This window comes from Magnolia sinica, chromosome 19 (genome assembly GCF_029962835.1).
Source record: "Magnolia sinica isolate HGM2019 chromosome 19, MsV1, whole genome shotgun sequence".
Lineage (NCBI taxonomy): Eukaryota > Viridiplantae > Streptophyta > Magnoliopsida > Magnoliales > Magnoliaceae > Magnolia > Magnolia sinica.
Genome location: NC_080591.1, coordinates 57571671 through 57596947, shown reverse-complemented (window position 1 = coordinate 57596947; position 25277 = coordinate 57571671). Strand labels below are relative to the sequence as shown.

At 42.5% G+C, this 25277-nt stretch overlaps 1 long non-coding RNA gene across 1 annotated transcript; it reads right to left on the bottom strand.

The window, feature by feature from the left end:
• Window positions 1-22041: 22041 nt before the first annotated feature.
• Window positions 22042-23680, bottom strand: LOC131234992 (uncharacterized). Its single transcript, XR_009165874.1, has 2 exons — window positions 22441-23680; window positions 22042-22249 (listed from the first exon to the last, which is right to left on the bottom strand). It is a non-coding gene; the product is annotated as an uncharacterized LOC131234992 (long non-coding RNA).
• Between the last annotated feature and the right edge of the window lie 1597 nt (window positions 23681-25277).

The following is a 25277-nucleotide window of genomic DNA, read 5'->3' as shown; positions in this document are numbered from 1 at the left end:
TATGGTAAACAATATAGGTTATCCTTTAAAATTGGTAAACATGTATATAAGGAAGTACTTAATTATGTGTACTCTGACGTATAGGGGCCATCGCCCGTGGTTTCCATTGGAGGGTCGTGATGGTTCGTCACATTCATTGACAACTACTCCTGAAAAGTTTGGATTTATTTCATAAAATATAAATCTGAATTTTTCACCAAATTTAAATAATGGAAGGCGATGGTGGAAAAATAGTTAAAACGAAAAATAAAAGTTTTAAGGACTGATAATCATGGTAAATTTACTTCTACTAAGTTTAATGAACATTGCAAATATGAAGGGATTATTAGGCACAACACAGTGCGCCATATGCCCGAACAAAATAGTGTGGCTGAGCGGATGAATCAGAGACTTTTAGAGAGGCCCGAAGCATGTTAAGTAATACTGGGATAGGAAAGGACCTATGGAATGATGCTATTAACATGGCTTGTCATTTGGTGAACTTGTCCCCTTCTATGGAAATTGATTGTAAGATCCCCAAAGGAGGCATGGAGTGGTCATATGGTGGACTACTCAAATTTGCACATATTTGGAAGTGAAGTTTACTCTTATGTACTGTCAGTTAAGAGAGATAAGCTTGACCAAAGAGTCAAAAAGTATATCTTTGTTGGCTATGGTATAGGTGTGAAAGTGCAGCAGGTTATACGATAAGGTCACACGTAAGGTCATCACTAGTCGTTACGTCAAATTCGATGAAGGCTCCCTATTCCGCAAGAATGATCAAGAGTAGTATAAGGAACTTAAAAGGTTGGTTATATATGTTCAGATTGACACATATGATACTCAAGAAGGGATAAATGTGCAAACAGAGGTATATGAACAAGTTAAGTAGCCACCTAGGAGAAACCCACCGCGAGATCATAGATTACTGGCGAGATACAGAGACAACTCCATTATCGATGTTCAATACTAATGAGGGTGTCACACCCCAAACTCGAAAACCGGGCTCACAAAATTTTCGATCGCCGAATCCGGCGCCGACAGCCTCCGTAGAACCCCATTCTAAGCTTCCAGCGTCCATTTGCCAGGTTCCGATCCTAGGATGCTACGAGGAGGATTTTTTTATTTACATCAGTTTAATTCGTAATAAGCATAACCAAAGGCATAACCCACAAATAACAACCAAAAACTCCATCACATTTTTATTATGATTAAAAACTTTACAAGTACAATGAGCATAAAGGGAAATACAATGATGATGAACAAAAACTCCAAAATGATCTGCCACACGTCCAAGCCTCAGCGCTGCTGCGATCCAACGTCACATGCACGCAACGGTCGTGCATAAGCTTTTAGAAAACTTAGAGGGTAGTGAAAGTGTATGCTCAGGGTGGTAATGCAGCCATGCAGTATCAGAGTAATGCGGAACATGCTGATGAATGCCAAGAATACCATTAGCCGTACCAAGGCCATATGGTGCAAAGAATGATGTCGGCCATACCAAGGCCATGCAATGCGAAATGCAACTCAAGCATACAAATCCTCATCTAAGTCCACATATCGATACGGCTCAAAGTCTGGAATATCACCGGGGTCTAGTACACTCCAAGCCAGATTGCCGCCCCATCGCGCGCAATAAGGTGAGTGGAAAAGACCTCACTATCTGCCTGCCAATACGGGCTCAGCTCGTCAATAGCGGACCCATTCCTCGAGCTGGTCAGACTCGGCCTAGCATTGCCCCCTACTCTCGGGTGGGTAAGGCCGCACCCCTTCCAACCGACCACGACATAGTGGAAAGCGCAACTGTCTGGTAAACGGCACTCGGCGCTCATGCACCCACTCGGTCTAGGCGTTGGAGCAACCTCCCGGTACCATAAGGGTTTAGGGACTTTCACCCGAGGATATCTATCGCACCCCATGTAGAAAGGTATTTTGGTATCGATCACGCCAACCACGATACGTGCATGGAGGCTACGACCACGATGTCACTAGGGCGTACGATAACCATATCACACAATGTGAATGCATGAATCACACTATTCATCATGCTGCAATCCTGCGCGTATCGTACGCTCATGTAGGGCAACACCCCCTATACGGGAGCCCCTAAACAATCTGCCCGAAGGCATATGCGATGATCAGTCATTTCTCATATCAAGCATACGTATGATGCATATGGTCATGAATCATGGAACTGAGCATGCTATATAGGATGGATGATAATCATAACAAAGATGGGCCTAGACGGCCTACACATCAGACGTATGAGCCTAACAATGGGCCCTAGGGAAAGTCATAATGCGGACATTTAACCACACTATACTTGCAATGTGGACGTCAAACCACCATTGCTCCCAAGGCATAGCCCTGACGTAAACATCATTACATAAATGACCTTAAGTACATCCCATTGGACCTTAAATACGTCAAATGGGCCATATCATATGGGCCTTATATTCATCAAGTGGGCCACATCATTGGGGGCCTTATGTGCATTGCAATGGGCCATAACCCGTGGGCCTTAGAATGCATTAAATGGGCCTAATCTCATGGGCCTTATGAGTATCAAATGGGCCACACCAATTGGGCCCCATATGTACATCAAGTGGGCCTCAACCCATTGGCCCCATTACGTCTTAATGGGCCTCGACCCATGGGCCCCTAATGCATTAAATGGGCCTTATATATATATATATATCAAAGTGGGCCTTGCATATACATCAAAGTGGGCCTCAACCATGGCCCACAAGTGAACTGAAATGGGCCTCCCACCATCAATAAATTATATATAATATAATATATATACATATATATATATATATGTAACATATAATATTATATATAATATAATATTGTATATACACATATGACATATAATATTATATATAATATAATATTATATATATAAATATATATGCACACACGCCCACACACACACGCACACGTGCACCCACTCACACAGTGGGCTCCACGTATAACAGTGGGCTCCACGTCCACCGTCCAGGCAGACGGTGGTAATGAAACACATACATCTATGTGGGCTCCATGTGGGGCCCACCATAATGTTTATAATCCATCCAGACCGTTGATAAGGTCACATGGGCCCAAATGAAGGGTGAAAACAAATTTCACCTTGATCCCAAACTTCTGTGGGCCCAGAAAGGGTTCCAACGGTAAAGTCCAATTCACACTGTTTCCTTTGATGTGGGCCACCCGAGTCTTGGATCAATCTGATTTTGGGGTGGGCCCACGTCAGGGGTTGGCCCACCCTATGAATGGATTAGATGGCAAATGAACATCAAGGTGGGGCCCACGGCTACAGCCGTGGTGGCTGTACGTCCGCCCGCTGGGCGCTGGCGCGCAGGCAGCGCTGCTGCCTTCTGACACAACATTTCAGGGGATTTTGCAGGTGGGGTCCATATCCAGTGAATCCGCCGTCCAATGTTCTTCCATGTCTCACCACGAGCAAAACAAGTCCAATATTGGACATATTTGGGGTGTAATTAATCAGGGAAAGTTTTGATGGTGAAAACCACCATTTGCTATGGTATGGCCACTTTGAAGGTCTGATTGATCCCATCTTTCGGGTCAACGCCTAAAAAGGGCTTGGGAAAGGAATGGATGGTGTGGATTTAATATATACATCAAGGTGGGGCCTACATGAGTGGACCACCCCAAGGCTTGGAAAAAAGGTGATATTTATGTTTCTTTCCAGCAACGTCCAGCATCCCTGGACGCTGGACTTTCCATGTACGTAGGAGGTGGGCCCTGCTTAGGTGGGCCACCAAGTGATGGATGGCAGGGTACTACACATATAAAGTGGGCCCCACTTATAAATGGTTTGGATAAAATACCTACCTCATGGTGGGGTCCATTCAAGTGGGCCACATAACCTCATTATTACAAAAATAAAATAAATAAGATAAAAGGGAGAGAGATAGAGAGTGAGACCGTGTGATGGAGGGACCCCGGCACTATGGGCCCTCCCTTGCACTAAATCATACATCAAGTGGGTCCCATTACATGTGGGTCCATGAAATCGAAATCCAACGGTGGAGATCCCTTCTCCACTTAAAATAAACGGTCTAGATGACCCTAAGCATGTAAGGAAATAGACATCATGATGGGGTCCATGGAGAATGGCCCCATCATGGAATGATCATGATGATCCAAGTGGGCCATCGGCCACATCTTAGGGTCCAAAGTGAGATCCAAACCATTGATCGGTTGGCCTCACTTGGCCCATCTTAAAAATATCAAAATCTACCCTATCAAAACACCCACCACTTGATCTTCTTGCTCCCTTGGCTTCCTTAGCTCCTTGTGCTCCTCTTTGATGGAGGAAGATGAGAAATGGATGGTTGAGATGAGAGATGAAGGGGTAGGAAAGGTGGGCCTCACAAATGCAATTTTCTCACGATGGGAAAACTCATACGTATGAATTTTATTCTTTTTTTGCTTAAGGGAGAGTTGAAAATGAGAGAGACTTGTAAGGGGGAGAGAGAGAGAGAGTGATGGGTGATGGAGTGATGGATGGGAGAGAGGGATGGGTGTGTAAGAACTTTATGACTTTTTTGGCAAAAGTTGTAAGAGAGGTATGGGTTTGTGTAAGAGCTTTTTGACTTTGGGGGTTGCTTGGGAAAGGGTGAAAAGTGATGTGTACTTGACATGATGGGATTGATGGGATTGATTGATTGATGTGACACCTCGTAGAGATTCTCTCGGGATTCGCATGCGCGGCGTTTCCTCGCACCGAACGCTGGCCCACAACTCCCAACCAGGGTATCGCCTTGGTGCGCAAGGGATAAATGTGCAAACAGAGGTATATGAACAAGTTAAGTAGCCACCTAGGAGAAACCCACCGCGAGATCATAGATTACTGGCGAGATACAAAGACAACTCCATTATCGTATATACCCTTATTACAGATGAGGGGGACCCGTCTCCTATTCAAGAGACTCTTGATGAGCCTGATGCAAAAAATTGGAAGGTAGTAATGAACTATGAGATGAACTCTTTGTATAAGAATAATACATATGAGTTGGTGGAGCTTCTAGTGGACCAAAAAGTGATCGGATACAAGTGGTTATCCAAAATGAAACAGGAAAGATACAAAGCAAGGTTGGTAGAAAAAATTTACGCTCAAAGAGAAGGTATCGACTTCACAGAGATATTCGCACCGGTGGTTAAGCAAGTATCTATCAGATTCGTGTTAGCGTTGGTTGCCCAATACGATCTCTAGCTGAAATAGATGGATGTGAAGACTGCATTCTTACATAGAGAATTGGAGTAATAGATTTACATGAAGAAACTAGAGGGCTACAAAATTAAAGGGACTGAAAACAAGGTTTACAGGTTAATGAGGTCGTTGTACAGCCTAAAACAGTCATGTAGGCAATGGTATAAAAAATTTGTTCCTTTCATGTTGGGTCAGAAATTTATTATAAGTGAATACGATCATTGTGTCGAATTATATTTGCATTTGATTGCCAAATTACTTATTAAATTACATATCTAAACAAATGTTGCAAAATTGTAATAGTGGCACATTTTAACGTTACATTACTGATGTAATTCATAATCCAAATAGGCCCTACAGCAAGTTGCATGCATTTTTTTTTACGGACTACATGCATGGTATGCTAAAACATTTACGTAATAATTATAACCATTGTAACCGTTATGCATTATAGGCCTGAAATGGACATAACGGCCATTACAGAAAAAAAATAAAAATAAAATTGGCCCGTAATGGCTTAAGACAATTTTTCAAAAGAAAACAAATGCAGGTAACTTGCTGTAGGGCCTATTTTTCTTAAATGTTTTAGCATACCATTACAGCTCCATCACCATTATGGCCTATATCATAACGATAATGGGCCACCACTGCTATTATAGAACACCTTGGTCACATGTCCTTTTTTATCTTTAAGCAAGCAAAGGCTTCACATAATATAAGAAAATTTCAATATTTGTTAAAGGACCAAATGGGCATACTAATGTGAATTAATGGGTTAGGGAAATTGGTTTAGAACAAACTGCTAACCATAATTTCACTTTTGATAGGACTCAATACTTGGCTTCTTGGTTAAAGGTTTTTTAGACATCTGCAAATCTAAAGATCTGTAAGCGGGAGCCAATGTACCTAAACTGTCTAACCCGGTTTAATCAGATTTTTTTAAAGGCTGAGTGTGTGTGTGTGTGTGTCTCCAAAAAGAGGTATAGAAATTTTAGGCCATATCTCCAAAAAGAGGTACGGAAATTTCAGGCCCCCCGAGAAAGGAAAAGCTCCTGGGGTCACCGATCCTATCCAAATACAGACTCAACACCCAAAACCCCCTATAGACAACTTCAAGCCTCTCTAATGGAGCTCAGACCTATCTTATCTAACATATACAGACCCCTGATCCCTAACCATATGGAACCTCAAATGGCTTTGATTCAATGCACCCGCCTTAGCCAACCCATCGGCGGGGCAATTACCTTCTCTCGGGATGAGAGAAATCGATAAAGAACCCCTATTCTCCAACTTGGCGACCCTAGCCCACAAGTGTCTCCACTTCCAAGCTATGGAGGATTTCCCATTGAATGCATCCACCACACATTTCGAGTTGGATTCCAGGACAACCTGTCTATATCCAAATTCCATGCAAAGAGACATAACATCATGAAGAACCCAGAGTTCCGCTCTGTTGTTCGTACCTTCCCCATAGCTAATAAGGTTGGATTCTGGCCCGTGGAATCTAATCTGACCATAAATCTGGTCGGGATCAGGTCAACGACTCGACTACCTATTGGGTAATTAGATATATGAGTTTTTTAAGTTTTATCCTTTATTTAATTATATTTCTTATTTAAATCATGCATAGGCAATTTTGTGGCATGTGATTGCAATTGTTTATTGCAATCTCTCCCTCTCCCTACAAATATCATTGTTTCATTCTTCGTGTAAGTATTTTTACTGTGATGTTTATCATTTAATGAGTCATCCAAACCCTATGATTTAGGGTTTCGTGGGTTCCAAATGTATGGGTATTTCCCTAAATTTCTTCCCTATTGGAAGTTTGTGACCTTTGGAACACTAGCCTAATACACATAAGAAAAATGTTACGTCAACTATAGACATCCAGGCTTGTTTGGATTAAGGAAAAGAAGAAGAAAAAGAAGAAGAAGAACAAGAAAAAGAGAGGAAGATGAAGCACTTTTCTCGTAATGAGATGTTTCAAAATATTTGGATAGAAAAAATGGCAGGGTTTCCTCATAGCAAATCATTACACTTGTTAATAGTCAATTTCCCCACCCCCAAGATATGGTGTGAGCATTGTCCAAAAAAGAATGAGATTTCCTCCTGCTATCCAAACTAGATATTAAAAAAAGTGGAATTTATTTCAATATGCTCATGAAATCCTTGTGAATCTGTTGTTGGTTAATCATCAAACTTTTCGTTTCCTTTTTTCTCTTTTGTTTGCCTCAATTAAATTCACCCTCTGTGGAAAGAAATTCCAAAGAAGAAAAGCTATTGGATGCTCCAATCTAGGAATTTTTGGGACATCCTTGGCCCTGCATTGCCTGCACATTCAATAACAAGTTGGACCACCATGACCCACTGTGAGTACAGAATCGGGAGGCTCAGAATCCTAAATTCCTCAATTTTTTTATTGCAAGTATGAACTCTTTAGTTATTATTCTTTATTGATATGTTTTGTACGTTTCTGTAGTTCATGAATATTTGGACATTACGAGAATATTCGGAATTTGACATGACAATTGCTGAACCTCCAGAAGATTTCTTTATAAACTTCAAGCCAATCATAGATTATTTCATCTTCCTGCGTTTCTTCTTCGGAAACTCATGAGGTTTGTATATCAGCCTATGGCTACATTTTCTGTTGATAATGCATTTTTGAAGAAAATTTTGGAATGTTTATTCTTAATGGGACATTACTCCAAATTCGATGGTCTATAAGCATCAACTTTTAGACAAGTCGACGGACATGGACGTCAAGAAAAGTCGTCAAAAATATTGATGTCAAAAACTATATTCAACGGTTTAAAACTACCTTATAATTTTCGCCGGTCTGTTGAAGCCGTCGATTAAGACCTTCGTCAAAGAAAATATTTGTTGGTAAAGAACCGTCGATAAAGTCGCCAATTATTTTTCGTCGTTTTGAGGGAAACGTCAAATGAACTTGTCTGTGGGAGACATTCGATAGTATAAGTCGTCGTTTTGGGCTCTTTATTCAATGTCTCATAACCATCATTTTAGGATAAAGTTTTTTGTATTCGACGGAAAATGTCATACTTTTTTTGGATATAGAAAAAAAATGGCTGAATTTTGGTGAATATAGAACCTCATGGCTATAATCATACCTATACACTTGATAAACACATTCTATACAATTTAAAATCACTATAATCCACTATTTTTTTCATTTTAAAATCAAATTCAATACAATTAAAGTGTATTTTATTTACTCCCATCCAAACACATTTTATACAATATTTATAAATAACCATAATCAAAATGCATTTGAAAAATTCATTCAGGATAATTGGGTCCGACAAGCTGAGGAAGAATAAGGATCGTTCTAGAGAACGAGCCCCTCCTAGGGTTCGTCGAGCTTCCATAGCAGGCAGCAGACATCTAGGGTAGAGAGCAGGATTCACTCTGTTCATCGGTAATGTACCCTTTGACTGCTCCCAAGAAGACATGTTCAAGATCTTTCAGAGCTATGGAAGGATCGCAGAGGTTTTCATCCCAAAAATTCCAGGTACCATCCAACCCAGAGGATTTGCATTCGTGAGATTTTGGTACGAAGATGATGTCAGGGCAGCAAAGGATGTCCTCGACGGACATAGGATCGACAAAAGAGTAGTCTTAGTGAAAGATGCCAATCCCAAGCCATTGATTACTGAGCAAGAGCTTCAAAACCCCCACCTCAAAAGTCGTTTGATCCAGGGCATCCTTCGATTCTGCACCAAGCTTCCGGAAGAGGATGGGAGAAGGCTCCTCAGTGGGATCCCCAGATAGTTGAGGATGTGGAAGCGACAGTGGCAGATGCGAAATCAGTGGAGAGGAAACTCAAAGAGCTTGAGCTAGGACTGATTTGAAAGGCGGAATCCCCTCCGGTCTCAATCCTATAGTTGATTGATGGCCTCAGAAATTTGAGTTTTGCCGCATCCTCAATCGACATTGCCCGTCTATCCTGCATCCACTTCCTGATTGTTTTTAAGTTGATGAAATCAGAGCTGTCGAACTTTTTAACTGACTCCTCCCTTTCCAAAGCTATGGGTCTGGTGGGATTAGAACCCTAGTCTCCTTCTTTTAACCCCATTGGAGAAGGAAGCTGGATATGATTGTATGGTATTCCAGTCCATGCTTGGATGGAGTCGGTCATTGTTAACATTGCGAATGCTTTTTGGAGTGTGTTGCAGATCGATACTAACTCGAAATTTGGTATCTTCCACATGTTCGCCGGGTCAAAATCAGGAGAAATCATGGTCAAGATATCAACAAGCAAATCAAGCTCTTGGTTGCTGATAGAGAGTATGCCATTATGGCCAAATTGGAACCTGTTAGGTTGGTCGAAGATTTTATCACTCAAGGGTCATCTCAGTTGGCCCAATTAGATAAAGAATTCGTTTGCAATGCAGGCTCATTCAGTCGTAGCTCAAGTGACAAGCAATTGATGGAATTTGGATCCGAGGAGGGACAAGGTATGGCAACCCTAAACTGCTCATTACATGATTGACGAAATGTGGATACCATCATCCCCCCCAACCCAGCACTAACCACAGTTGGTAGAGCCCTCCAGTTGATACTGTTGGCCATCAACAGTATGTCCCCGAGCTATAGGCAAGTGGCAGGCCTCCATGAGCCCTTCTATTCCACTAACATTGTTTCATTTAGGGACCAGATAGTGGTTTCTGCTTCTCGCCCAGAAGCTAATCACAGACTTCCAACCCAAAATGATATGTCAGTTCAGAATGCTCGGATAGCTACAGAACACTGTCAAGAAGCCCAAATGCGGCCGCTGGTCAGGAATAGAATGTCCCCTAGCTCTGCTCATATGGTGAATCATTCTGATTCTCTCCATAACTAAACTATAGTGGTTGATGGGAGAGATGACCCTACTCTGGAACCTATCTCCTCTCTGGATGGGACTATTGCCTATGGATCCCAGGGTTCTAGGCATATGGAGTGGCTACAGGCGTCCCAGATTCAGATTGGGGAAGACCGTCCAGCTATGATGCGATCTAATCCCATTCCAGCTAGTCAGGCAGAGCAGTTATAGCACCTCTAAGCTCCACACCCAACTGTTAGGTTTGTTACCTCAATAGATGGTCAGGAATCAAACATAAGGAGAGTGGCCTTGGCTAATCCTAGGTTGGAATTTGCTAATAATTCTCAGACTTCCCACACCCAGTTGCTCTTCAATTGTGATTTGGAAGTGGACCTATCCCCTTACTTTGAGGGGGAAAGAGCAGAGTGCATTCATGTTGTGGTGCCACACCACCAGTCTCACCTAGGGAGAGCCAGGCAGGTAGTCAGGGACAATCTTCGGGAACCCCAATTACATATAAACAAAAACCTTTTCCCTCCTGTGGTTGTCAGGCAAGTAGCCAGCCCTATCAAGATGGCACCCATACCTGGGGTTCCTTGCAATCTTCCTTCAGCTAAGGGAGAGTTGAATCATATGGAAAAGCATCTTCCTCAACTACCAGCTGGGACGAGTTACACACAGGCCCTGATAAGTAAAGTTGATTCCCAGTCTGCCTATGTGTATGGGAAGTCCATTTTAGCAAGTAACTCCCATTGGGACCACAAGAGAAGATCAGAATGGCCAGTGCTAATGAAGGACTTCTTGTTTGTTCGACTGCTAACAAGGCCCCAGTTATCCAGCCTGGAGACAGAAGGGAATCTCAGGCGGACCTATCTCAGTTTAGAACTGAGAGTCTTGACATACAGCTTGAGGAAGACTCTCTTCCTCAGATCTCTTTGGGATAGGAGCTACACATGGAGATAAATAATCATCTATCTGAGCAAGAGGAATCTACCAAAATCAAGTAAGCTATTGGTGACATTGTTGCGATTGAGGCCATCATTTCAGACACTCAAGAGGGACTGGATAGCCAGCACCACCCTTCATGTGACCAATGGAGGCAATTACAAACACATTAGCCGGATCAGGGTCAGGAGGAAGAAAAAGAGCTTCAGAAAAAGTATCACTAATATGGAGGAAGGAGAGTGGTATGTACTGTAGATTGTGCAAACTTTAGAGAAGGGCTGTCAACTCTAGCTGTGTTATAGATGGATAGCGTCATTGTGTAGAATGCCCGGGGAGTGGAAAACCCCTCCACAATCAGGTCGTTAACTAGGCTTATTAGAAACTTCAACCCTTGGATAGTTGCTATCCTTGAACCCATGTTGTCGAATAACAAGAGAGTGATTGTTGGCCTAAAACTAGGCTTCCATTCCTCATTCTCTAATGCGGGTGATGGAGGTAAAATCTGGGTATTCCTTAACAGCAACCCGATTACCTCTATCTTCTCTTCCTCATCTCACATGTTATCTTTGAATATCTGTCTTCCTAATCCCCCCCAGCAATATTCTCCTATCCTTTGTGTATGTTAAATGTGATAGGTACCAAATTAGGAGACCCCTGTGGGAAGACTTAGCAACCATTAACAGGAACAGTCAAGGCCCTTGGGCGGTATGTGGCAACTTTAACGCATTTGTTGCACCCACGATCAGGCCAGCTGTTCAGAATTCATAGAAGCCATCAATAGAGCCAGCCTATGCGATGTAGGATTTTCAAGCAATAGATTCACATGGTCGAACAACCAGTCCGGCAACTCGAAAGGTGGGCCAGGCTAGAAAGAGTCCTTTTAAATGATGATTGGATGAATCTTTTTCAACAATTCAAGGTTGAGCATCTTCCCAGATCAAGATCAGACCATGCCCCCCTCCGACTAGTATTCCCCAGGCGTAACTAGTCCTGCGCCAAACCTTTTTGGTTCCAGCAGATGTGGACCCTCCACGAAGGGTTCCAGGAAGTCATCAAGCAGGCGTGGGATGGTGAGCTCTCTACACATCCCCTGATCAATGTCTAGCTCAAGTTACGGCGGGTGAAGCAATCCCTCAAGGCCTAGAATAAAGACGTTTTCGGTAATATGTTTGCTAGGGTCCAGTAGGCTGTGGCACACCTAGAAAGTATTAAGAATCAGTGGCAGAACAATTCAGATGAGGATCTTTCCATTGAGCTTGAGCAGGCTAGGCTTCAGCTGGAGCACGCTGAACTTCTAGAAGAGGTCTTTTGGAAGCAGAAATCCAGAATTTCTTGGCTTGAGGAAGGGGACAGAAATACCAAGTTCTTCCACTCTTCAAACAAAGAGAGATCCAAAAGAGCTTGCATCAGCTCTATTGAAGTAGAAAATGGCCGAGTAGTGGCAGACCAAATGTCCATTAAAACAGAAGCAATGAATTTCTTCCAATAAGCCTTCAAGGAGGACCCCTCCATCATCCAATCTGACTACTCCTCCATCATTCCTCCATTAATCTCTTCCCAAGAAAATGCCAGTCTCTTAGCCCCTCCTTCCTTAGAAGAGGTTAAGCAAGCAATTTCAGCCATGCCGAAAGATGGGGTCCCTGGGCCAGATGGATTCTCAGCGGCCTTTTTTGCTTCTTGCTGGCCCATTATTGGGTCCGATCTCCACAGGCCATCGTCTGTTAGTTTCAAGGTGGTCCCTTGCCAAAAGCATTCTCTTCCTCCCTTATATGTCTGATCCCTAAAGTGGCATCGGCCTCTTCCTTTAGAGATTTCCGGCCTGTAAGTCTGTGTAATGTGATCTTCAAAGTCTTTTCCAAAATTCTGGCTATCAGGCTTAGCGTCCTTCTCCTCAAAATTATTTCGGGCAAACAAGGGGCCTTCATTAGCGATCGTTCCATTGTAGAAAATGTGGCGCTAGCCCAGGAAATGGTCAGGGGACTTAATAAAAAGGTCCATGGTGGTAACTTAGTGTTGAATCTCGATCTTGAGAAAGCTTACGATCGTGTTAATGGGAATTTCTTGAAGGGGGTGTTGAAGTGTTTTGGGTTTAGCGATGCTTCTATTTCTTTATTAGAAACATGTTAGCTCAACAACTAGTTTTCTGTTCTTATCAACAGGGAGGCAGCAAGCTACTTCAAATCCTCAAGAGGGCTTAGACAGTGTGGCTCGATATCTCCAGGCTTGTTTGTCATTGCGGCTGAAGTTCTAAGTCATGGCATTAAAGCGCTAGTCCAGTCACGTGCTTGCCACCCGTTCAATCTCCATAGGGGTTGTCCAGCCATCTCTCACCTACTCTTTGCGAACGATATGCTCTTGTTTCTCAATGGGTGACACTCTTCCCTGCAAGCCACAAAGAACTTCTTGCAACTCTTCCAAGATTCATCTAGCCAGAAAATTAACTACAGGAAAAGCTCATTCCTCTGTTCGGATAAGCTGGCAGTGAGTAGAATTAGCATCATTGAGCACCTCTTAGGAATCTCTAGGGCCACAGTGTCCAGCTGGTATCTGGGTGTGCCAATTATTCGTGGTAGAGCGAAGGTCTTCGACTTCCAATTCTTGCTCGACAAGGTTCACAACCGCATCAACGGGTGGAAGAATCACCACCTACCTCAAGGGGGCGAGCCACCCTTATCAGGCACGTTCCGGGAAGCATCCCCATCCATGTGCTGGCAGCTACGCAGGTCCCTCGAAAACTGATCCGGGCTCTCGAAATGAAATTCGCCAATTTTTTTTTTGGGAAGTGCTGACGGAACAGGAAGCTCCATTGGATTAACTGGAATAAAATATCCAAGCCGCTACTGGAAGGAGGGCTAGGAATCAGACCCCTAAGCGAGGTGATGGAGGCATTTAGGATGAAGCTAGGCTGGGCTGTTAAATTTGGCACCTGAAACTCCCTATGGGCGGCTGTCATGAAGGCGAGATATGATAGACATTTCAGTTGTTAATTGTGTTGTTGCAGCAGCTACTCCTTCTCTGTTGTGGAAGAGAATTAAGGCCACATTCCAAACCCTTGAAGATAAGTCCCAATAGTCAGTGGGGCATGGGGACAGCAATCTATGGGAATCTAACTAGACTGGACTAGGGGCCCTCTCCAGACTCGTGGTCCATTCCATCCCGATTCCTCTTCTCCACATGAAAGTGTCTGACTTTATTGGTGCCATGAGTCCCCTACCTCCATCCTCTGTTTTTGCTCTCCTCCCTTAGGAAGTGGTGGACGCAATCTTCCAGGGTGGTTTTGCAGTTTCCGATGAGCTGGACAACTGCATCTCGCCCCTGAACCCGTCTGAAAGCTTCACTATCAAATCGGCTTGGCGCGTGTGCAAAGATCATGGGCCTCTTCAGACCTGGATGAGTAGAATTTGGCATAACAAGTTGCCTCCAAAGATTTTGGTGTTCATGTGGAGATTACTTCAAGGCATCATTCCCCTTGACACGAGGATTCAGGACAAAGGTATTCCTCTAGCCTCTAAATGTGTATGTTGTGAGGTATATCTTGAACACCGGCCAGATGTCGAATCCCTGGCCCATTTGTTCCTCCACAGTGCTTTTGCATATCAGATTTGGGTCCATTTCGGTAGAATTTTCGGTATCCCCTCCCTCCGAGCGCTAACAGTTGAAGCCAAAATGAACCAATGATGGCTCTCCTCTCCTTCAGGCAGATGCCTCTCCTCCCTTCGTAACCTCGTCCCAAGCCTGGTGCTATGGGAGATTTGGAAAGCTAGGAACGACGTAAGATTCGATGGAAAGAGAATGTCTCCTGCTTCACCTATAGCTCGAGTGGCTTGGTGGCTGAAACAGATTGGGGAGGTTATACGGATTCCCACACCATCCAAGAAGACTGTGATCCTGACCTTGCGTAACCTCAAAATAGGCCCTCACATCCAGCCTTGCTCGCCGTGGAACCTGGTCAAGTGGTCTCTGCCCCCATCTGGTTGGGTGAAGCTGAATTCGGACGGGTCCTCTCAGGGAAATCCTGGACCATCTGGCGATGCAGGCATCTGTAGGTCTGAAGATGGCTCTTTCCTATTTGCTTATATGGTGAGGTACGGCGTAGGCTCCAACAACCAGGCTGAATTCAGAGCAATCTAGGATGGTCTGATCCATTGCCTATCTCTGGGCCTATCGCGGATAGTGGTGGAGTCCGATTCTAGACTGGTGGTGGACATCCTCAATCACTCCCCCATCCCAGCCTGGATCTGGAATCATTGGAGCTCGAGAATCTCGAACCTGAAGAAGTTCGGGCAGCTATCTTTCTAGCACGTCCTGAGAGAAGGCAACGGCCCAGCAGATGGTCTGGCGCACCTTGGGAGCGAGTCCTAGGTGTCGTCCTATTTCTCCCTCCCCGTCTCTCTTCCACCATCGATTCCAGGTTTGGATTTCCTAGATAAGGTTGGTTTGGGTTCTTTGAGGAAGTCCTAGACCTTCCTTGCCTAGTTCTTTTTGTCTTATTTCCGCTGTTTTCTTGCCCTTTTCTTATCATATGATAGGCGAGGCCCGGTTCCTTTTTTGTCGGGGCCCGCCTAAATGGCTGTAAAATCCAGTTCCTCATGAATGAATTTTGGTGGATCATTCCACCTTTCCTCAAAATAATAATAATAATAATAATAATCAAATGCATTCCAATTCCTTCCATTTACTTCCATCCAATTAGAATATTTTGATATCAAATGCATTTCATTTACTTCCATTCAAACATAATTGAAAAAGCCGTTGACTCCTAATTCATTTACTTTTAATTTCATTTCCTACTTACCTTAATTTACAAGCTCCAAAATGAGCCCTAAAATGCAAGGTAAATGAGTCATTACTACCATTTCTATGTGTTTGTTTACTATGGAATTATGGCTCGTAAATTAAGAGTCAAATACACTTGTAAAAGGAGATAAAGTAAAATGTAATCATTATATTTTTACCTTACAAATCCACCATTTTTAGGTTGATTTCAAGGTGAAACAAACAATGTAAAAATAAATAAAAATAAAAATAAAAATAAAATCATCATTATAGTAAAATGCATGTGATATAACAAGTAAATTACAAAAGTAAATAATTGTGACCCATTTACAAGTTACAACCAGTTATAGTTGTAATTGAAAATTCAAATGGGCCCTAAGTCCAACAATGAGAATTAGAATGCTCAAGTAATTACAATTTGGTCATTTTCACAAATTAATTAATACAATTCAATCCAAACAATGTATCCAAATACAACAAAATATACAAGCAATTTTACTGTAATTACTTCATAGTAAGGGTTTTGAGTTTTAATTTTTTGTTTTGATCAGACTCTCCATAACCAATGAGAGAGCCGCCTACATACTTATCATCGTGATAAGATCATGTCACTGTAGTTCACATTCCTTTTTTCCAGACATCTCTCTGAGTTTCTCGGTTGCCGATTCAAAGTTAGTTATAGTGTCATTAACCATGCATTTACCAATGAAAGATGATCAATGTCATTAATTGTGCATTTACCATTAAAATAAATTGTACCCAACTTTAAAATGATAACCTAAAACTCGAAAACACGTCTAACAAAAGAGAAAGAAAAAATTCAAACAATCTAATCATAAATCCATAAATCTATAATCCACCATACACCTGATAAATACATTTTATATAATCTAAAATCACCATAATCCATTTCTTTTCTTTTTCAAATCAAATAAAATACAATACAATTAAAGTATATCGCAATTCTGACAGGTTCGTTTTCTTCCACGGACTTACAGACAGTATACATGTGCATGGTGTTTTTTCTAACTATCTTCTGTCCATGCATATAGGTCAATATTCATCTACTTGGGTATAGTAGAGGCGAAGATGTCATGTAACAATTCTTTAGCGATTGGTTGAGCGAAACCTGTACTGAATTATATACTTATTTTTAAGATCTTCCCAGCCTTGACAATGAACAACCATATTATGTGGTTAGTGGCTTGGATCATCGTAACATAAATAAAAAATATACAAATTTTCATGCAAGAAAGATCTAATAAAATATAATTAAACTTACTCTCCAGGACTGTTGTGGCAATAAAAGTGAATAGAATATAAGAAGATCAGCTTCTTCAATTTTTTTTCCTAACCCATTCTAAATGATTTCCTAGAAAACAAATTTTAGCATTGTTTTTTTTAACAATTAAATCCAGTAGATAATAAATGTATTCATAACAATAATACCTGAATTAATTCAATCATTCAAGTGGTAATGGTTTATTTTTTCTTTCTTTGTTTTACCGGACTCCTCGTAAATAATGAGAGAGCTACCTACATACTTATCACTGTGATAAAATCTGGTTACTGTAGTTCATCTCTATTTTTGCATCCCTCCTTTGACTAAATCCGGTAACTTGTTTAACACAATATAGTAAATTCCATCATTATCTTCTATGACATCTTCTCGTAGTGTTAATGTTAAAGGTTTACATTCATCATTGCTGTAAAAACTAATGAATCTTCATAAGCATCAACATCCTGGTTCAATCTCTTTGGAGCTCCTGAGACAACATGCCAAGAGTCGTACACTTATTGGGATCTTTGCAATAGAATACTTGAGTTGCTTGTGATGCAAGAATATAAAAGGCCCGTCCTCTTCTTTAGTATTTCTCATTAACGTCTCTAAGTTAATATGTATCAAATTCTTCGCTAGATCAACAAAATTTTCATTCGAGTCTTCTATACGAACCCAATCACAATACATAATTATCTCCCTCAATTTAAGTCCAACTCAAGTATTTATTTGACAATGTCATAATAAGTGACTTCTACATCCATCAGATTGGTATCCCTAACACTTGCCATGAAACTAGTTACAACCTTCGTAGAGATCCTAGAGTTTTGTGTCCACTAGTTCATTTCATATTATGATGTATAGAAACATATCTATTAACTGCATAAGCGTTGTAAGCAAAAGCGTTATATGAAATGGCATTAACATTAGGGCCATCGGCAAGCCACTTTGTAATCGAAGTACGGGAATCATTTTTTAATTATTATCTAACCCATTTAACGTAATCCATTGACTTCTCTAATTGTGAAGTAACCTTTCGATTAAAACCCCTTGATATGTAGCTTTGAAGCACAAGACTTTGAATGTATTCTTGATTCTACCTATGAATTATAATGTGAATGTGCTTTAGAGACTTAAGCATACATATGTGCAAGTGTAAATTTAAAATAAATGAAAAAGATTATATGACAATATATTTCTCTCATTCAGAATTCGAAAGAGATTGCTTAAGTACCCATTTGCGTACTTTATGGTACTACACTAAAGTAAGAACATAAGGCTTTTCATTTTTATCGACAGGGTATGTGTCACACCCCAAACTCGGTGAACGGGTTCACAGAATTTCCAAGCTCCGGATCTGGCAGTGAAAGCCTCTGTAGTGCCCCATTATCAGTATCTAGCTCCCATACGCCACGTTCTGATCCTGGTATGTTACAAGGATAATTTTTTGGGTGATTTTTTTACATAAGCATAACAACAAGTATATGAAAACTAAAAACATCATCACATTTCCACTATAATATCAGTTCGAGTACAGTGTTGAAAGGGAAATACATGATATAACAAAACTCCAAAAGATCAGGTACATGCTCCTACCTCAAGGCTATTGTGGTCTAGCATAACCTGCACGTAAACAACATGTGTAAGATTACTACGAAGCTTAGGGAGTGTGTGTGTGCGCGATGTATGTGCCAAGCATACATATATCCAAGTAAGTGGAAATGATGGAGAGCTAAACTAGCAAGTCCATAATTAAATGCTATTAACCATACCTAGGCTATGCGATGCAAGGACCTTCATGGCCAAATATCATATGCTAATGATACAGTGTACATGTCAATCCTCTACTAGTCCACATATAAGAATAGTTCTTAATTGTATCATCACTGGAGACTAGTACACTTCTGACACCGGTTGTCCCCATCGTGCGTAAGACTAAACGAGTGCAAAAGACCTCACTATCTACCTTGTCACTAGTACACAGAAAACCACCTGGTCGGTCGATAAAGAACCCATTTCACAAGCTAGTTAAACTCAACCTAACATATAGCCCTCTACACCCAAGCGGGTAAGGTCAAACTCCCTTTCAACTAACCTTGACACAATGGGAGACGCGACCTACTGGTATCTAGCCATCGTGCGCTCATAAATCCACTTGGTTTAAACATTGGAGCATCCTATTGGTTCCACAGTGTTTAAGGACTTTCACCTAAGGACGCAAGTGATGCCTTGTAATCTCAATAGTTTTTGGTGTCCATAAAATCATCTACCAACCACAACAAGGTTACTGGACCACCTCCCTAGTGTCACTAGGGAATAAATATAACGTGTCACACATAGTACACAATGCATGAATCACACTATCTAAGATATGCATCAAACATACATATACCGCACGAATCATGTAGGGCAATCCTATCTCATATAGAGTCCCCTAAGTGTCTCGAGCTGAAGGTCATATGCTATTAACAATTGTCATCCACAACAGGCATATAAATGATGCGTATGGGTATATAATTAGGCATGATATTTGTTGATGCATTTTTCCGATTGTCCCTTCTAGACCATCGTGTACCTGTAAAACCGAACCACAACAAGGACCCTAGCTGCTGCAGGAGACCCTCCGATGCCAAAGTTAGAACATGTACTCTGGGTCTAGTAGAACTAAAGTTTTTGTGCATACATTTTACCGTAGTCATGGTTCTTATTTATAATCATTTGATGCTGGTAGCATATATGGCAATGCCTCTTTTTACTAGATGCATATTATGGAGGGGATCTTCCTCTGAAAGTGTCGCAGTTATCTTCCCGAGATCCTTGATTAAGATCTCGGATAAATCTTCTTTAGATAAGATCTCCAAGTGGTCGACATCCGAGGAGATTGAGATACATAGTCGAGGCCGACCTCTAAGTTGGGTTGGTCGAGGTCCCACAGACCGAGCTAGACTATTGATTGCAGTTGGGGTCTATCTTCGAGATTGGGCTGGTACCTAAAGTCATTCATTGGTCACGATAACAAGAGGTCGGCCGAGGCCAAAGTCACTGCCGATGTTCGGTGCTCGAGTTGTTCATGGAGGTCGTGCTGAGCAATTGGCGATGAGCTCATCTCCTTTTCTCAGCTTTGTGTTTTCTCTGATTCGAGTCATTCACTCCATCCATTTTTACCCATAACAGTATCCCCCTATTTTCGAGCACTCTTTAGAAGCTCGGGAAGTAAGTTGATGTGGACTGGCGCCTTAGCGTGATGCTTCGCGCGGAAGAGAATGAGAGGTCCGGATCCATCTGTCATCATGAAGGAAGAGAGAAAGGTGGTTAATGCGGGAATCGAGGAGGATCTAACGAATCGCTCAAGGAGGTGTGTGTTAAAATGGCGCCTCTTTGGCTCTCGACGAGTAGTGTGTGAGCACATCTTTGCACCTCGGAAGTCTAGTCAGTTTGCGAACCAACAGCTTCCATGTGGAGGGAGTCATGAGCTGTAGCGTCTCTTCGGGCTGCGACATTGAATAAGGGTAATCAATGCCGCAACCATGGCGGTTATAAATAGGGGGATGCCCCCCAAAACCATCTCATTTCCTTTTTCTGCTTCTGCTGCTCTTCGAGACCACTAGACCAGGCGATTGCTAGTAAGTCAGAAATCCTTCCTCCGACAAACTTCTTTCTCCCTCAATCTCTTCTACTCCGGTCGATTTCTCTTCTATTCACTTTTCCCTTTTACCTACCTTTTATTTTTTTAGTTGGAATGTCAGACATCTCTGATAGAGCGTCAGTGTCTGGGGCATTCTATGGGGATTCCATCCTGGAAAGTGTGGACTCTCGGCTGAACGCCCCCTCCAGGCCACCATCTCCAATGTCAGAAGGCTAAGAAGAAGTAGTAGTGCTTGCCCCTGTAGTAAGGGCGGTAGCTCAGTTTGCTGCTGAGTGGCATCTGGACGTCGGCCCCTTTGGGTCGAGGTTGCAGAATGCTGACCTGATTCTGATCAGGGCAGAGTATTAGATTCCAGAGTGGATGGTACCACAAGCTCCTGAACTCGACGAAATCCCAAGCCAGCCATCCAAAGCAAGGTGGCTATATATGTGGTCGCCCTGCGATGTGGTTTTTGGCTTTCCATTCATCCTATCATACGGGAGGTTTCTTACTGCCTACGGTTGGCCCCATGTTAGATCATCCCGAATGCCTTGCTCGAGACCTACATCTTGTGGCACTGGTTCGAGTTCATCGAGTTGTCTGTCGACGAGTTTTTGTATTTGTATAGAGCGAAGACCAGCTAGAAATCAGGAGTTGTGCGGCCTCACCCCTTGCCTCATCGTGTGGGAGCTATGGAGAGCTAGGAATGCTGCAAAATTCGACGGCACCCTCCCCCCTATCTCAGCAGTGGTGAAGCGGGTCAAATGGTGGCTAAGGTAGGTTTGCAAAGGATCCCAATCCCCTAGAAATGTTCTGGTAAGCAGTCTGCAAACACTCAACGAGTTGGGGATTGCCGCTCCTCCCCCTCCTAGTATGGAGCGTGTTATAGTGAAGTGGACCAGGCCTAGTGTAACGCCCCGTGTTTTCAGGACCCGAGTATATAACCCGTTTCCCAAAAACCCAAGTGTTAATCTAGTGTAAATTTGAACCATTTGTCACTAATTAGAGTTAACAGCAACGAAGCTAGAATAAACCATGCATTAAATAAAAACATTCTGATCATCACCAATTTTCAAATGTGGCGCCCATACAGGACTTATACAATCCCAAATACAAAGTTCAGGTAAGTAAAAACATGAGTCTATCAACCAGTAATGGAGATCAAAGCGGGCCACAAGGACCCTGCCTAGCTCCCCAGATAATCGATCTGCTCTAGCGACCCAGTGAATGACATCGGCTCGCTCTACACCTGCATCAACTATTACGGTTTGATAGCATCAATGGCTATCGCAGTGAAGAGCACCCTCTAAGATTACACACTCATCATTCATAATCCGACATAGATTACAAGTCATGAAAATACACTACACAGGGCATTTAATGGTCATACTCATATTAAGAAAATCGAACCAATCAACAGAAATTCATCATAAGCAAAATATAATGGTAGTCGCAATGTAGGGAAACATGTCCAGATAACCAAACAATCAACCATACGACTTTCTATTACACCCGAGAATCGCATTTGTACGTGAACTCCGCAAGATGGCTAGAAAATCGATAAGCGAACTTCAGCTCCACCTGGAAATCATAGTACAAGTGAAATCCATGAGGTGAATAGAAAATCAACCTTCAAACCTCTTCTTCATCTGAAGATCAGGTCGTATGTGAACTCTGCAAGATGGCTAGAAAATCGATAAACGAACTTCAGCTCCACCCGAAAATCATGGTACAACTGACACCACAGATGAAGAGACAAACAACATACAAACCCTAGACCATCCGAAAATCATGTCGTACGTGAACACCGCAAGATGGCTAGAAAATCGACAAGCGAACTTCAACTCCACCCAGAAATCATGGTACGACTGAACACCGCAAGATGGCTAGAAAAACAAACATACAACTCTAAACTACCCAGAAATCATATCGTACATGAACACCGCAAGATGGCTAGAAAATCGATAAACGAACTTCAGCTCCACCCGGAAATCATGGTACGACAGAACTCCGCAAGATGGCTAAGAAACAACGGATGTGTAAATATAACCAATAAGCCACAAAGGGCACTAATGACCCATCCAAGCCACAAAGGCAAATGTGGACCGTAGGATCATAAGTCCAAGGTAAGTTCCATTCAGTTCATCATTCAAGCACAAGTGGTAGCATATAAATAAATTAATACATATACAATAAAGGATAGCATGTTATCATCGAACCATTCATGCATATTATAATTTAAAAGAAACATTTATCGTCCAACACATGAATTAACTATACAACAAGCTAGCATATTCAATAGTAAAGTAACTCAGTTAAGGGAATCATGCCATCATCTATATATAGATTGATGAAATCAAGTGAGAAGCTCAAAGAGTGAGTCCTCACCTTGACTGAACGTTCCTCTTGATTTGATCCTTCCTGTAAGGTGAGTGTAAGAATTCCTAAGTCAAAGCAATGAGAATCAAATCTTATTCTAGTTCATGTAGGGACTATGGGTGACTTGAGATGGTTCTTTACTTACTTGATTTGAAATCGATTGAAGGGAAGTATTCTTCAAGGACCACAATTGTAAACAGCACCTAAACAAGATCACCAAATCTCAGTGAGTTACAACCGAGTCGACTCGGTCGGGATTTTCAACTAACCAACTAGTTGAGTTGGATTTAAGTAGTTTACTACTGTAGGGTTAGATTATTGATCCATTGGGTCAAATGCCTCCCAAATCATCCTCAGATGACTTTAACATCGAGTTAGCTTGACTTAGTTGGGGAAACTGGGCGAGTCAACTAGCCACCGAGTTAAGGGGTTACAAACTACCGAATGTAGAGTCTCGACCTGATCAGCGGTTGATTTGAGTGATTTAGAGGGTTTGGACGAGGAGTCCTGACTCGAGTTCGTCCAAATCAGGGACGCACAATCCTGGCCCAAACTCAGTTCGTTGGTAGCCTTAGATTTGACTCAGTTAGAACGTTGGATTGAGTCACTAACAGATTGAAACAAAATGGTGACATGAAGGAGTTTTATCCTCATACCTATACTGGAGTGGGATTGTTTGCCGGTAACAAGAGGGTTTGTTTCTGACTGGCTTGAGTCAAGTCCGAGGGCTGTGACTCGGCGCTGGACTGAGTTGAACAGAGGAAGCTGATTCCAGACTTGTTTTCCAACACCTCTGAGTCAGAAGCCTGGTGCAGGTTCAGTACTAGAGAAGGTGAGCTAATTAACCTTCCAAGTAGTCAGCCGGAGGCATTCCTGGGGACATCATTCCAGCGTGTTAACACCGAGTTAGCTCGTTACTGAACTGGTGCGGCAACGTCTGGTGCAATGGGTAGAAAGAGGACGTCGTCCTCTCCCTCTCTCACTGTCTGCTCTCCTTCGCAGTCTTCTAATATTCCTCTCTCTCTCTCTCTCTCTCTCTCTCTCTCTCTCTCTCTCTCTCTCTCTCTCTCTCTCTCTCTCTCTCTCTTCCTCGTCCTTTCCTCCTTTCTTCTTTCTTCTCTTTTTCCTTCCTCAGGAACGATCAGCGAGCAATGACGCGGCAATGGCGCCTCTCAGCAATCTCTCTCTCGTTCTCTTTCTTTCCCTTTTTTTCTCTTTCCTTTCCGAATGGCTGCCCTAACAGGAGGGATTTATAGGTTTTATTGCCCTAGTTATAAGTGAGTTTGAAATAAAACTAATCAGAGATTAGCTTACGGAAATCGGGAGTTAATCCGAGCACGGTTTGAGATTCTGGTTGCCAAAATCAGCTGATTTCGGCCACCGAGACTAGCAGGATCGTGATCCGATCACAAGGGCTGGTTACTGGTAATCACAGCCATCATTCGAACGACCCAGATCAGCAAATGTGCCCCACAATGCACTGATGGGTTTTCTGCTAAAATCAGAGGAGGTGATGGGTTCATCAATGGCGGTTTCTCGTTGGATGACTTATTGCCTGATCTGAATCCTTTGGAAGGACCGGATTGGTCCCTAAGGACTTGTGGGACCGACGAAATGGATGGCTATTAGCACATTCCAAGGGTCTAGCTTCAACAGCGGCGGCGGTTGCAGATTTTGCTTGGCTGTGAAGAAAGCCCTAGTACGAAGGGTTAGGATGAGTTTTCAATGAAAGGCTGAGATTCCAGGGAAGGATTTCACGCGGATTCCCAGCGTGTAAAGAGGAAAAACGACATCCTTTTCCATTTTTGAAAATGGGTGTGCTTCTCAGCCAGATTTGCGGCTGATATTGTGTGCATGTGTGTGCAAATAAACAGATGAAATTTGTCTTGAACGGTCCCCTTTATTCTCTCTACAAGATGGATGGCTCAGATCTTCCAACAGGGTGATGTTTGTGGGTCACGGTCATCACCAACGGACGGCCCTGCGTTCGTTCAAAAACGCGCCTGGCGCGGGAGAAGGGAGAGAGAAATCCCTCCCATTTTTGGAATATCGGTCAGACCCGATTTGACTGGGTCTCTTGGACTAGTGCACGGCGAGTGCACACATGGGCCGTGCACGCACATTGAAAGTGGGGCCCACAGAGTTGGCTTAACAGAAATCAATCCCGTTCATTCGTCTTGACAGGTTAAATTAGGGCCTGGCCCAAATAATTAGGCCGATCCAATACTTA